Source organism: Colius striatus, chromosome 15 (genome assembly GCF_028858725.1).
Source record: "Colius striatus isolate bColStr4 chromosome 15, bColStr4.1.hap1, whole genome shotgun sequence".
Taxonomy (NCBI): Eukaryota; Metazoa; Chordata; class Aves; order Coliiformes; family Coliidae; genus Colius; species Colius striatus.
Genome location: NC_084773.1, coordinates 11,654,229 through 11,667,982, shown reverse-complemented (window position 1 = coordinate 11,667,982; position 13,754 = coordinate 11,654,229).

The following is a 13,754-nucleotide window of genomic DNA, read 5'->3' as shown; positions in this document are numbered from 1 at the left end:
AGCGTTTCAAATGGGTTGATAAAGTTGAGTCCAGTATTTGTATGGGAGCTATGAGGATAACTTTTCAGAAGAAAGGTCTTAATTTAAATTACCACAAGTATGGCAAGTGTCTCTAATGATAGTAATTGCCATGAAGCCATGATATCTCTGCCCTCAGCCAAATTGCTCAGGGCTCAATTATAACATGGCCATGTTACACTGCACACCCCTTCAGGGGGAGACATTCAAAGAAGAAAACAGCACTGTTTCATGGAGGAGGTGGCTGTGAATTGACAATAGCTCCAGAAATCAATGCAAACTGCCTGTTGAGAGGAAGGAAAGAAGATGGATTAAGCTAGATTTTACTGAGATTCAAGAGGCTATTTCATCTAAACCAGGCTCTGATATAAGTAGAACAGCCTCTTGTAAGTCTTGAGCTTCAAGGCACACTTTGAGCTGCTTCAGTCCAGCTCGCAGTCTGATAGGTGACCCATAAGTGTACATGGAAGAGTGAAAGTAAAGTATAGCTCTCTGAGCAAAAAAAAGGCCTGAAGGCATTTTGCCCTGGAGTGAGCTTGACTCTTTTAAAAAACATGTGTGACGTTTACAAAGAAAGAGAGGACTGGACATCAAATGCTTCAGAACCTGATTCTGCCAGGGGATTTGTTCCTGCAAAATACTGGATGTCCTCAAGTCACTGATGAGTGTGAAAGCCAAAGCTTTCCAGTACTTAGCAAGATCAGCTCCTTAGTAAAAGCAGTGACATGTGTCAGGCAAACTTCCCCTGCCTGAGCCAAGAAGGAAGCATCCTCCCTAGGCATTTCTTGTACTCTGAGACACTCATTCTGTATTTCTCTATGCACCTAGTTTGATCTTCTGGACAAGAAGCTTCAGACTTAAAAGAATGAGAGCATAAGCTCCCATAATGCGTCTGTTCACAGCCTGGGTGCTTTGCAAAGCACTCATTCCTCTCACAGGCTGCTCATAATTGTGGTGCTCTGATAGCAGGGAGTATGCCTGACCTTTAAAGTCTTCACATTCAGTTACCCCTTGTGTCACTTTCTGGTCACCAAGCAAATATCTCAAACAGCCAAGGAGACAGTGCAGCTGAGGAGGATATTTACAGCCAAATTCTTTAGTAGAAGGGGAAAAAGAAACACAAGAGTTGCTCAGGAAAGCCATGTGCAAAGTAAGAAGTGATCTCTTCAGGAGTCTGCATTCACAGCTCCCCTCCAACTTGCCTCTAGGTCATAACACCACTTTTTATTACAATTGCTATTGTAGTTTGGGAATCTAGAAGTAATGGAGTCTTTAGGGCAAAATAAATCTAAATATGCCTATCAACCCCATTGACTATCTTCATATATAGCTTGCAAAAATATTGCATGACTGATTGATGGCCTGGCTCTATTGTGCCATTGATTAGCTAGCAACTGACTGAATCATCCAGCCAACCCTTTGAAGATGAAATGATGAATATTTATTGTCATCGTCATAATTCTGGCTTTCAGTTCCATGGAGAAGGGCCAGCATTGAAACTCCAGCTCCAGCCACCTCAAACATGAGTGGTGTTTGGAATCTGATCCACGATCAAGTTCCAAGTTTAGCAAATCTTTGTCATGGAATGAATAAAACCTCAGGTGTGACCATCTTGAGGTCAATCTCTGGCCTCACTGGAATCAGTGGGACTTTGGCTAGAGTTGGAGCCAGGAGTGCAGACTGCTGAGGTTCAAGATAGGATTGTATTTACAACTTGACCTTCCCTCCTTACTTAAGCTTGTGCAGGAGGAGAACATGTTTCTCAGTTTGTACCCTTTCCTAAGTAGAGGCAGCTAATTTAAAATGGTGTCTTCAGTGTCTTGTTCCCAGGCAAGGGGGAAAACTTTATGATTTCCTGCCTCATCTGCTACCTGTGTGGTATACAAACCTCCTTTATTAGATGTCCTCACTACAAGCAGTTTAGCATGTAAACCCATCACTTCTGGAAACTTGTAATGAATTTTATTCTCTGAAGAACATTTGTCCCTGTAGCCAGAAATATCACTCAGATAGCAGACTTTCACTCTTTCGGGAAATGCATGAGATCAGATGAGAGTGGGAGTCTTTTACAGGGCTGTGTTATTGTGAAGACCTTGGTCAGAGCCAGTCTCTTCTCTTGCCTGGCTATAGTCAGCCTTACCTGGCAGTCTTGTCCTGCCTAGGGATAAGTCAGGTTTCTCTGTATGAAGAAGAGTTTTGTATTAAGGTCATGCTTTTCTTCTTCAAGTTGATACACAGAGGCTGGAAGAGGCAAGAAAAAAGGACTGCTTCTTATAATCACCCCTGTTCCCTCTGCACTTGCACCACAGCCAGATGTTGTGTCAGCCACACATACTGCTAAAACACCCTCTCAGCTGGTGTGTGTTTGGGAAGGTAGGGAACTGAGAGCCAGCTCTCACCAGCTGCAGAGCAGCTGCTGCCCAGAGGCACTGTGTGTGCTGGCTGCAGACCCACATCCCATTGTGGTGTGGCGAGGCTCGCTGTGACTGCAGCTCTGTCTTCTGACACCCAACTTGCTCTCTGCAACACTCAACCACCTTCATTCCCCTTCCTTTTCAATTTTTTGTACACGGTTTCCAGTGGTTTTAACTTCTGATGAGTTTTGAGCTTGAGAATTAGTGTCTGTGGGCATAGGTAAAGGAGAAGTAATCCACTGAACAATGAGTGTGTTAAGTGACTGTATTACTTTTGGAGAGGGTGCCATGCCACTAGGCAGAGGCAGACAGAGGACTTTCTCCTGCCTGGGACAGGGCAGGATGTTTGGCAGCTATCAGTAAGCAAAATAACTAGATGACAAGGAAGGGTAAGTGATATATATTTTACTCTGACAAAATTTACCAAGCCATACCAGTATAGCTCATTGCATGCTTGACTCTTTTCTCATTCAAAAAGGATCTTTGGATTTACCATTGTGAATACAGGGAAATGAAAGCTCAGCCCTCAGATTTCAATATCTTCTTGCACAGAGAACATGGGCACGTGCAATAGACACAGTGAGTCAAGGCACTAACCGTGTGAACTTTCAGGATTAAGGTTTTAGTGTGGACAGATGTTGGGCAAATTTCCCTTGAGCAGCTCTCCCAGTGTTTCTGTGAGGTGCAAACTTCCCTGTATAGCTGTAGTGCTTAGACCAGATGAGAAGAAACACAGCTTGGTCCACTGGCATAAAGTCTGCTGGACCCAGAAGCCACTTGACTGTTGTGGCAACATTGTAGTCTGCAGTAAAAGCCTTCATGGTGTGTAAGCAAAGAGCTGGGCAGTGATGGTAGGCTTTGTTTCACATTGTCCAATACTGCCCCTTAAGATTCAGTATATAAGACATGCAAAGATAAACACGTTAACTGTATCCCATCTGAAGAGAAGTGTTTAAGATGGATTGGATGAATTGCCCCCTGGCCCACTTTCCTTCCTCATGTTTAATAGGTTTGATCCAGCCTATTTCAATTTTGATCTATGCAATGGGGGGCTTTAAACATTAGTCAAGTTACACTGGGCTGACAGTGCTCACAGCTCACATTTCCTCTCTTATCTGTGAAAGGCAAAGATTTATGCAGCTCAGCTGATATGCAGTAGCTCAGTAAACCAAAGCAACTCAATTGAGTGAAAATGAAAAATGCAGCTAACTGCAATTTATGAAATACCCAAGGATGTATCCCCAAGTGCTGATAGTTTGTCACTTCCAGGAAGTAACTAGTCAGTATTTATTATGGCTAGTTAGGAAATCATGAAGTGGGAAGGGAACTCTGAAAGCCATCTCATCCACCCTCTGCTGTGGTTGCCTGTGTGTAGATGTTAATGAATTTAAAGATCTGCATTACTGGAGGCATGCAGGCCTAATGCCTCATTATCTCTGTAGTTTGAAAGCTCTTTCTAAGCTGAAGTCCAATTTGTCATGTCTTTCTAGATAATTCTTAGTGTTAGCATTTTAACATGGATAATTAAACTAGTGTATTAACAGACAACAAATCAAACCAAAAATTCCCAAGAATATTGAAGTTGGAAAGAGAGGAGAAGGGAGACTCACAGTACATCTGCAGACAAAGTTAGATTTCTAGCAGTGACAAGATAGTAATTGCAATATTAAAGAGGTGTTTTAAGAGGTGCTTTATTTGTGGAAGCAAAGTTGAAGCACTTCATGTCCTTTTTTTGGGGGGAGTGGGCGGGAGTTGAGCTAGTTTGCTTGAAAAAAAAGTGCAAAGGACTTTTGAAGGACTCTCCCAAGTTAATGAAACATATTAGATTATGTAGTCATCTGAAAAGTAAGGACAACTTCAGCAAGATCTTTTTTTGCTCCTGTACAAGACTCTCTCTGGTACTTTTTTTGCCTTGTGACCTGGTATTTGTTCAGTTAGAATAACAGTCCCCTGGTGTTATACATGTGAAGGAAGTTGTTTTAATGCTCATCCACAGCCAGAGTTTTCTGGGAGGGTGCAAATTCTTCAAAAGCTCATTAAATTATTACCTTCATCTTGAACTGCACACTGCAAAGCACTTCCCCCCGGGTCTTAATGTGACCATCCGTTCAGGCTTATTATTACAGGGCAGATCACAAGATGTAATGTACTACAAACATTGCTGCCTCAGGCTCCAAACAGCCCGTCACAAATATGGAAAGCTCAGGGCCCACATACCTATTATGGTTCTCATTACTCTGAACCACTTTGCTGCCAGCTCAGAGTTTCCAGGCAGTACAGGGCAGGCTCCATTCACCAGACTCTGCCTTTTGCAGCACAGGACAGTAACTGAACACATGGTGCTCAGCAGACTGGTTCTCATTATTAGCAAGGATCTCCAAATAGAGAAACCTATATGTCTGTCATTTCAGAGGCTCTGGATTTTTTTACTTAGCACACAGATCCATAAATAGATCTCGCCTTGAGATATCAAAGCTGGTTTGGATCCTGTTTGTGGCAGAAGCTAGCTACTAATGGGATAAAAATCCATAAATACAATCTCTCCTGTGTCTGCACCTTTTTTCACTCAGGTTTTTAAGAAAGCTCAGCTGTTAACTGTAATTATCCTGGTAGCATAAATGAGAAGACCGAGACATAGGACACTAAAGTGCTGTTCAGGCTAGCAGTACATTTCTTTTTGAACAGCTGGCCCATGCTGCCTCTGAAGTGCAGAGCAGTGCCAATATCCTTCAGGGTCATATTGAAGCTTTTGGTAAACAGTTTAAATAGCTATTTAGTGTATCTCATGCTATGACTTCTCATTGTTTCTGAATCAGAAGGGCTTTGAATTTTGTGTAAACCACTCTCTGCTGATAGAGGGAAGCAATAGTTCTGCTTATGGCCAGAGGCATGGAGAGTAATACTGAGGGTACAGATTCCTGAAAAGCCAAGGCATATGATTGCTGCTCTCAGCATGTTGGTATGAGACTTAGAAAGGTGGCACATGGGCTGTGTATACCCACGGACAGGGTTTTGACCCACACTTACAAAACCGACACATGCACTTCTTGCATTCAGAAACCAAGTGTTTCCATGTGCAAAATGTGTGGTGGCATGCAAGCAAGAACATACTGTATTTTCCCCTTATCTAGGCTGCAAATAAAAACCCCAAGGTTTCCTAGAATGTTATTTGCCTCTGGTGTTATAATGTTACTTATATACACTTGTATGTAATTGTATTTCTAAGCTAATTTGATGGAGTATATGGGCTCACCACACAAGGGTGAGATCTTGTATGCCAGTGTATATGGACACTCCAAGTTAGAGTCTGAGCCTGGAAAGATGTTTCTCATTATTAAGGAGAATGGACTGGACAAGAAGAGATAAGGGAATAATGGAAGGTGATACAATCTAGGGGCTACAGAGTTTAAACACGGAAAAATTGGGGTTTTTCTGTTTGGAGTCTTCTGCTGATATCTGTAGCTTTGCGTAAGTTACACAGAGCTCCTCATGTCTCAGTTTCCTTAAATGTACCACAAGGGGAATGCAATCCAAGTTGTAAAAAGATATCTGTGTGTATTTTTTATCCAAGTATGCCCAAAGTCTTTCACAAATAGAAAGTCAGGGTCAAAACAAGCTCAGCTGGTCCGGCTAGAAGGAAATGCACAGAAATAGTGTCCCCCACTCCTAGAATGTACCGATGTCTAGGACTGAATGTTACAGTGGCACTTTTTCACTACCTGGCATGGCAGGCCACAACAGGGTAGAGAGATCAGGCACTGCATACCTTTGAAGAAGCAGTGGAAGTGCAAATTTGAGCATGTAATTTACTCAGGCTGAAGCTGAGACATCATCTGCCTAAGGAGCTTTATTCCTTCAGTCTGCCTCTATGACAGCCCTAGTCCCACAGAGCATTGTGCTTTTGTGCTATGGTGGCAGAAGGTTGATTCCAGAGATGCTGCATTGCATTGGCAGGGCAGCTCCAGAAGCAGCTGTGAGCTAAGTGTCTGCCTGCATCTAGCTATGGTCTGCACACAGGCATTGCAGCTACTGCATCATTTGGCTGGATGTATCTAGTGACTTTCCAGCCATGGGAAATAACCCCTCTCTAAACAGGAAACAATTGTGCTATTGGACCCTAGATCTGAGGAGGATTAGGCCTAGAAATATGGTAAGTGTAGTAGCTAAGACTCAAGGGTTAATCTGCTGGGAGCACTTTCTATTAAATATAGAAACCAGTTTTCCATCTCACAAGCCAGTTATAAATAAATACTCTTTTTTTTTCTTCAGGAGAGCTTGGCATGGCCCCAAATGAACTTGATCAGCCTCTGTTGTAGAGCTGTAACATGCAGCTGCAAACCTACTTAATACATGAAAAGGCTGACAAACTGCATCTCAGCTGCAGAACAGAGATACAAGATTCCTCCTTCCTTGTTTCTCTCTCCTTGTAGGTGAGATGCTCGAGCAGGGCTGCATAGACTGAGGATGAGCTCTGCCCAGGATTTGAGTGCTGGTCGCCTTCTCCTGCCTGTGGAGGAAAATTACACTGATGGGGAAAAGAAACTAGAGGGAATCTGGTGCATTGCATGGTGTGAAGGAGAAAAGCCATGACTGAAATAGAACAAAAAGTGCTGAAAAAGCCATAGCTGTTGGTTTTCAGTGAGGAGAGTTTGTCAGATTTGAGCTTGCAGAAATAAACGGTACTGTGAGCGAGAGTTTGCAGGTGTGCAGGCTCACAGCTGGCTGTGACCTAGGGAAGCCTGTGTGTGCATGGTAACTGACGGGGAGAAATTAAAACTCCATATCTGCACTGTCCTGCGTTTCAAGGAGACTGAGTCTGGATCCAAAACCTGCCTTTTGGGGCATAATAAAAGCAGAATGAGGATATTTATATAACATTTATCCTCTTTCTAGATTACTGCTTCACAAATCATCTGCTTGAGGAAGTCCACAAGTTGCTTGAGGATCCTTGGATCCTCTAGGGAGTCCTCTAGGGAGACTATAGATACACTCCTCTCCAAGAAGGCTTCTGCTTGAGTTTTTTTTCTCTGATCATCTCTGTCCCAGAAGCACACTATTAAGTCAATCTTAAAATCCATGCAGTTGGATTGAGCTTGGTGCCTCCCACGGCCTCCAAAAGAACTAAGTGCATCTTATGGAAGTTTTATGTTGAGATGTTTGGGGATTAAATTGTGTTTGCATAAGAACTATACGCAGTTTGCATACCCATTTGGCAAGCTGTGAGACAGGGTGTACAAGCTGCACCTGCCTTATTAGACAATGACTTTGAAAAGGTGTCACTGAAAGTCTGTAGCCATAACTATCCTTTTCAAATGTCTCTTTTGGGAACAAATGTGTCTGTGCTCAGTCTTCATAGTCTTCTTTAAGCCCTGTGCTTTCTGCTAAGACTTGCAGGCTTTTGTGGCAAGCTTGAAGACATTTCTCGTGGTGATCTCTGGGACACCTGTCAAGCAGAAGTTGGACTGAGACCAACAACTCATCCCAGATGCCATCAAGCAATCTTTAGATTCTAATGACTCCTAGCCATTCCTGCTCTGGATACAACTATAATTGGTAACTTGTGAGTGAATGGGTTTCTTCTCCCCTTGACTAACTTATTCTGCTGTCTAGAACTACCCAAATCACTTTCACTGCATACCTTGCTTTGCTAAACAATATTGCTTAGACTTTGCAAATCCTTTCTCCAGAAAGAATCAGCTTTTTGGAGAGAATTCAGACAGGAATGTTTGCTGCTATTTACAGCAGTAAACAGCTAAGAAATCAAATACAATGATTCATAATACAGACCAGCAAAAGACAAGATTGAAACAGTTGCCTGAGGAAATATCCTAACAAACCAGAAAGATATTTCTAAATGATCATTTGTAAGCCACTTAATAAAATCACTTCAGCACAGCTGTGCCCAGAGGAATAACTATCTAGATTTAATTCTTCTTAAGTAAGAGGCATTTATCTGTGGGGAAAAGATGCTGGATGAGTGTTTTGTTCTCTTCCCCGGGGGCAATCATGTGGCTCCAAATATATCCAATGGTGCCCAGCATTCTACAAAACTGAATGTTTTTGAAAGACGGTTTCTTTTAACAGCTAAAAAAACCCCCACATATAGTAAAAGGATCCCTACCTTACTTTAAGATATTATTCACAGGCAGAATCAAATGGCAAAAATGATGCTTGTGCTACCTACTTTTGGAGCTGCTCCACCCCAGCATGGGAAGGATTTTCGGTTGCCATCTCCATCATATTCAAAGCAGCTAAAAAAACTACAGAGATGAGAGCTACTAGTCATAAGGCTGTGTCCTATGTCAAGACACTTCAAGTGTAACATTTTTGAATGGTTCTGCAAGTTATCTTGGAACGCCCAACAAATGGGGAACCAGCGAAAGAGTGAGTACTGCCAGCTTTGATCTCATGTTCTGACGTGCACTCCAGGGAACAAATTTCAGTTCTTAGCCATCTTGTTTCTTAGCAAAGGTGCAGTTATGCTAAATAAGGCATGTCAAGATGATTGAAAATAATCATTCATCGTGATATATCATTGGATTTTCAGGCATCAGGAAGATGACTGCCTTTTTAATGCTAAAAATTACGTTGGTTGATCAGATTGTGTTTACTATTGCCATAAGTAAATTTGGGAGATGAAGCAGACTGGGTAGTTACTTCTTGGTAGGTAGGAAAAGCCTGATTTATAACTTTGTTTTTCTACTCTCTCTTATTTAGTAGCCTTAGCTGTCAGTGATGTTGGGAAACATGCCTTGGAGGGGCAGCAAAGAACACATGTTCCAGGAGAACTGGAAAAAGGCTGTGCTATGTGTCACCATTTAAGAGAGCTGATAGAGCTATGAGTCAAAATAATCAAAGAGCTTGGAGGTGACTCATGAATTAAAATAACTGGGTAGTAAGCAGCAGTGAACATTTATTTAAGAAAAACCAAATCCTTTCATATTAACCTAATATCCAGTTAGGTTGACAGGTTACAGGCTGTAATCTGTTGATTGGCTGATAGTGACACTGTAACATATTGGTGGTCTCCTGTCGTACGTGTAACCACCCAGCTTTTTAATTATGAGAACTCACAAGGCAACGTGTCAGTCTTTAGAGGTCTAGAAGGGCTAAAATGGTCACTGAATTGCCAAAGTCTTCTGCTGGTGCAGATAGGTTTGGTTTTCTCTGTATTCAGCACTACTGCCCAATATGGGGCCCCTTTCAGCAGCACACTACTTGGAAAAATACATGTTAGTAAGTTGAGGAGAGCCACATGAGCAAGGAGAAGCTGATCAGCTTGCCTAAAGGTGAGGGACTCCAAGAGAATCACAAGATAACTTGCCTAAAGATGAGAGACTGAAGGGGAACCACAAGGGAAAGGTCAGATTGGAAATGAGCTGATACAGTCACAAAGATGTAACTTCATTCAGGCAGGCTGAAAGCTGAAACTAGTCAAATTGAGTCTCAGAAAGTGCATGCTGGATGAGATCTTAACCCTTTTGGCTGATTCTCCTCCATCACTGGTTTGTTTGTGGGTTTTTTGTGGTTGTTTTTTTTTTGTAGGTCAGGTACTTTCTGTACAGAAATGTTGACATTCAACTAGGAGTTAATCTCAAGATGTCCTATATCCTTTGATATAGGTCCTTTCTGGCCTTGCATGGTATTAGCCACAGATGGGCTGAAACAACAAGGTTCCAATCTGGGATCTGAGGTTTGTACTCTGACTGGTGAGATTTGGGTTAAATGTGACATAAAATGAATGCATTATAATGTGTTTGTTCCTCTCATTTTGCCTCAGGACACTGTGGGAAAATCATTAATTGTTTAGCTGCTTATGGGCTCAGGCACTAACCAATGTCTGAGAGATGAGATGCTACATGAAATATTTCCTGTTCCTGGGCATTCCCTGTTAGGGTACCAGGTGTGTCTTTCCTGCAGTCATCTAGAGCTATGCCACTAATTCAGCATGGATAGCAGTCTGGCAGCAGAGGGCTTGGTGAGGAAGGACAGATTCCCTAATGCATGTCTGTGTTTTGCTTGCTATGTTGCTTTTGATACCTGAGAAAGCCCAGTGATGTAAACTTGCCCTTGTTCTCATCTGCCATCCTGTTTTGAAGTGTTCCCATTCTGTGTTATCTGCTTTCATATGTGAAGGTGGCTGTTTGTGAAAATAACCAGATATGCAGAAGGTATGGTTGCATGTCCTTGGAATGAGGCAGCTGGATTCCATCCCTGGCTCACACTGGCATTTTCTGTTGTGTGGTGGTATTGGCACCGTGAAATGTCAGGTCTCAAAATGGAAGTAGCCCAGTATTGTTTAGGACTGATTCCAGGAAATGCCTCTTGGATAGAAGCACTTTCTCTTGCTGCCTTTAAGGAGAAGTATCTAAAATAGGTCATTGTTATGCATGGAGAGAACCCTGTTCCCTAAGCTCCCTTGGTTTCCAAGTAAATGAGCTTTGGAGGTAAGTTAGCAAAAGAGGCTGATTCATTAGCAGCAAGGGAAATTTGTGCATTGGAGGGGTGCCCAGCTGCCCAGAGGGATTTACGTAGTGACATGCTCCACAGATCTTAACAGAACAAGCTGACTGATAGAAACACAGACTTGAACTATATCACAATCACATGCTTACTGGACTCATTTCTTATCTCACGGCTTTCTCTGGAGAGTATCGGTTGCTCCAGTCCCTCGCAGGGTTTTAAATTTGTAAGGGAAGGAGTCACAGTGAGGTATCTTCTAATGTGAGAAAATTCTCTATCTGTTTTCCTTTCCAAATTAGGTCACCTTGTAAGACAGTTCTGGATGGAGTTTGTCCCTGCAGTTACAGAGGCTGTAAATAATATAGGTGTTACAACATGTTTGACAGGATTACATTGCGCCATCACTAGTCAGTCTGAATACCACATCCCAAATTAATAACAAATTATTTTTATCTGCTGAAAGACCCCAACTGTCACCCTCCTGTCCAGGATGAGATCATTTTGGGCAGTTACTCCCTTACAGGAGGAACAGGGCCAACACATTCTTCTGGCTTTAATACTGAGGGCAGGCTTCTGAAGAGAGATGAGTGCTCCCCTTTGTCGAATCATCTGGAGCCTTGGGGAGGAGAATTCAGTCTTTTTGGTGCATCTTCCGCCTCTTTGTTGGTGTGTTAAACAGGAGTGCCAATTAGTGCCAGTGATAATATGGGCACTCCTCCACAAGATCAGAAACGGAAACCCGCAAACTGCTCTAGCACAGGACGCTGAGCAGCTGTCGGATTATAAAGATCTCTGGCCCCTCCTGACCTGGGCCAGATTTGAATCATTGACCTAGAAGTGAAAAGCCTGAAATCCCTTCACAAGCCATGGGATAAATAGGGCTTGCAAAGCTGCGTGCCCTCATTCCACGTTCAGCTGCTGCCATCTAATGGCAGATGGAGAGTGGAAAGGCCACATGCACCATAAATATCTTGTCCTTGCAAGTCTAGTATGTGGGAGAACTTGTGCAAACATTTCCCATCAGCTCCTAAAAGTGCTAGGGATGCATGGTGATTTAGGTTGGCTGAGTACTTTCACAAAGGCCTGTTCTGCTGCAAGTGATGTAAGAGGTGTCCCACTACAAAAACACGTCTTCATGCTGCTTTTACTCTCCTGCACTGGTTTATTTCCAAGCTTGAATCCCGAGTGAAGGTCTGTGATTGTAACCTGGCTTAACAACTGTTCCAAGGGCAAAAGGGCTGGTTTTCTGTGGTGAAATAGGTGACAAGAAAACGTAGGTAGGAGATGGCAATTTCTTGGAGCACCACTGGTGCACATGGAACATCTGCCCTTTCAAGAATTTTATTGCAGGAAGAAAGGCAGGTGGAGGCTCGAACAAAATTAACTATGTTGAAATTGTGTCCAAAGGATAAGAGACAATAAAACTCACTTTCCTTCAAATAACACATAGGAAAAAAGAAAGAAGGAGAGATGTCTCCTCTTCCTTGCCCAGCTCCAGGAAGTTCCTGCTGTGTTTTCTTCTCTAAAATCCTAGATTTAAAAGGCAGTAAGAATTCTATATATATCAATTTTATTCTGCCTGTTTCTGTCTACACACAGATCACCAATTATTTTAAGCCACGCTAGCTAACACTGTCTCATGGACAAGAAAGCCTAGAGACTGCATATTTCTCTATCCATCTATGCACTACAGCCATTGGGTGTCCAGACACACCCAGTGGCTGCAGCCCAGTGAGCCATGGAGCAGTCCCCAACAGTGTTAATGCAGCCCCAGTGATGACGCGGGAGCTTGTATGGCTCAGCAAGCCCAGCATGGCCTTAGTCAAATTAAGGCTGTCACCAGGGCTAAACTTTATGTTTGAGAAATATCTCCAGGAGTCCCTTGTCACTTAAGAAATGTCATTTTATAACAGGAAACTGAGAAGAAAAAAAAAAATCTTATCTCTGGACAGTATACTGGAAAAAGCCATAAACTCTTGCTCTGCTTGGCTGAAGAAATAGTTGTTGGAAAGAAAGTCCAAGAGTGAAGCGACATGAGGGAGAGGAAGGGAGTACCAAACTCATTTTTCTACTGGAGGAAACAGTCTTTAAAAGCACAGAGTGCAAAGAGTCTTCAAATGCCCTTGTAAGTCCTGGTACTACCTGCACATGCGTGAGAGCAGAGAAGAGCACTGCACATGTGAGTTCTAGCTCAGTGGGGAGATAAAATATTTTAGCATGAGGTTGCTCAGCTTTGTTCCAACAAGCCCTTCCCAGACTGCAGAGAGCAGCTGTGTTAGCCTATCTGAAAAGTCACAGGAGCTCTTGTTTGCAATCAAGGTCCAGCCACTGTTCCCTTACGTCAAAGCCAGGATCTATCTAAACACTGCTGCTGCACTTCCAAGAAAGTGGAGCTTTGTGCCACTGTTGAAAGGCAGCCTTCTCAAATACATATCCCCTGGATTTCAGGCTGGTGCATGAGGTTATGATACATGAGACAAACAGTTGTTTCTTCTGCACACAAAGTGAGGTGTGGCAGGGTGCTGGGAGCTCTCGTCCTAGCTGCTGGTTAGAGGCAGTTTGGAGATCCTTTGTAGAACAGTGACATTTCTGAGCTGGAACTATTACCAAAATGCCCTTGGCAATCATGTTCCCCAGGCGACTTTCTGCTTGCTCTGTAGATATTTCACTTTGAAGCTCAGTGGTAAGGTGATAGTAGCATACATTTAACAGGTCTAAAACTGTCTTGGTAAGGTTGCCATGTTTTTTAATCCATATCCCTTCCCCTCCTTTTTTTTTTCACACAGGAAAACAGTCTTCTTACCACACTCAGGGAAGCATCAGTTGCAAACCGAAGACATAAAATTATACCAAGTGAGC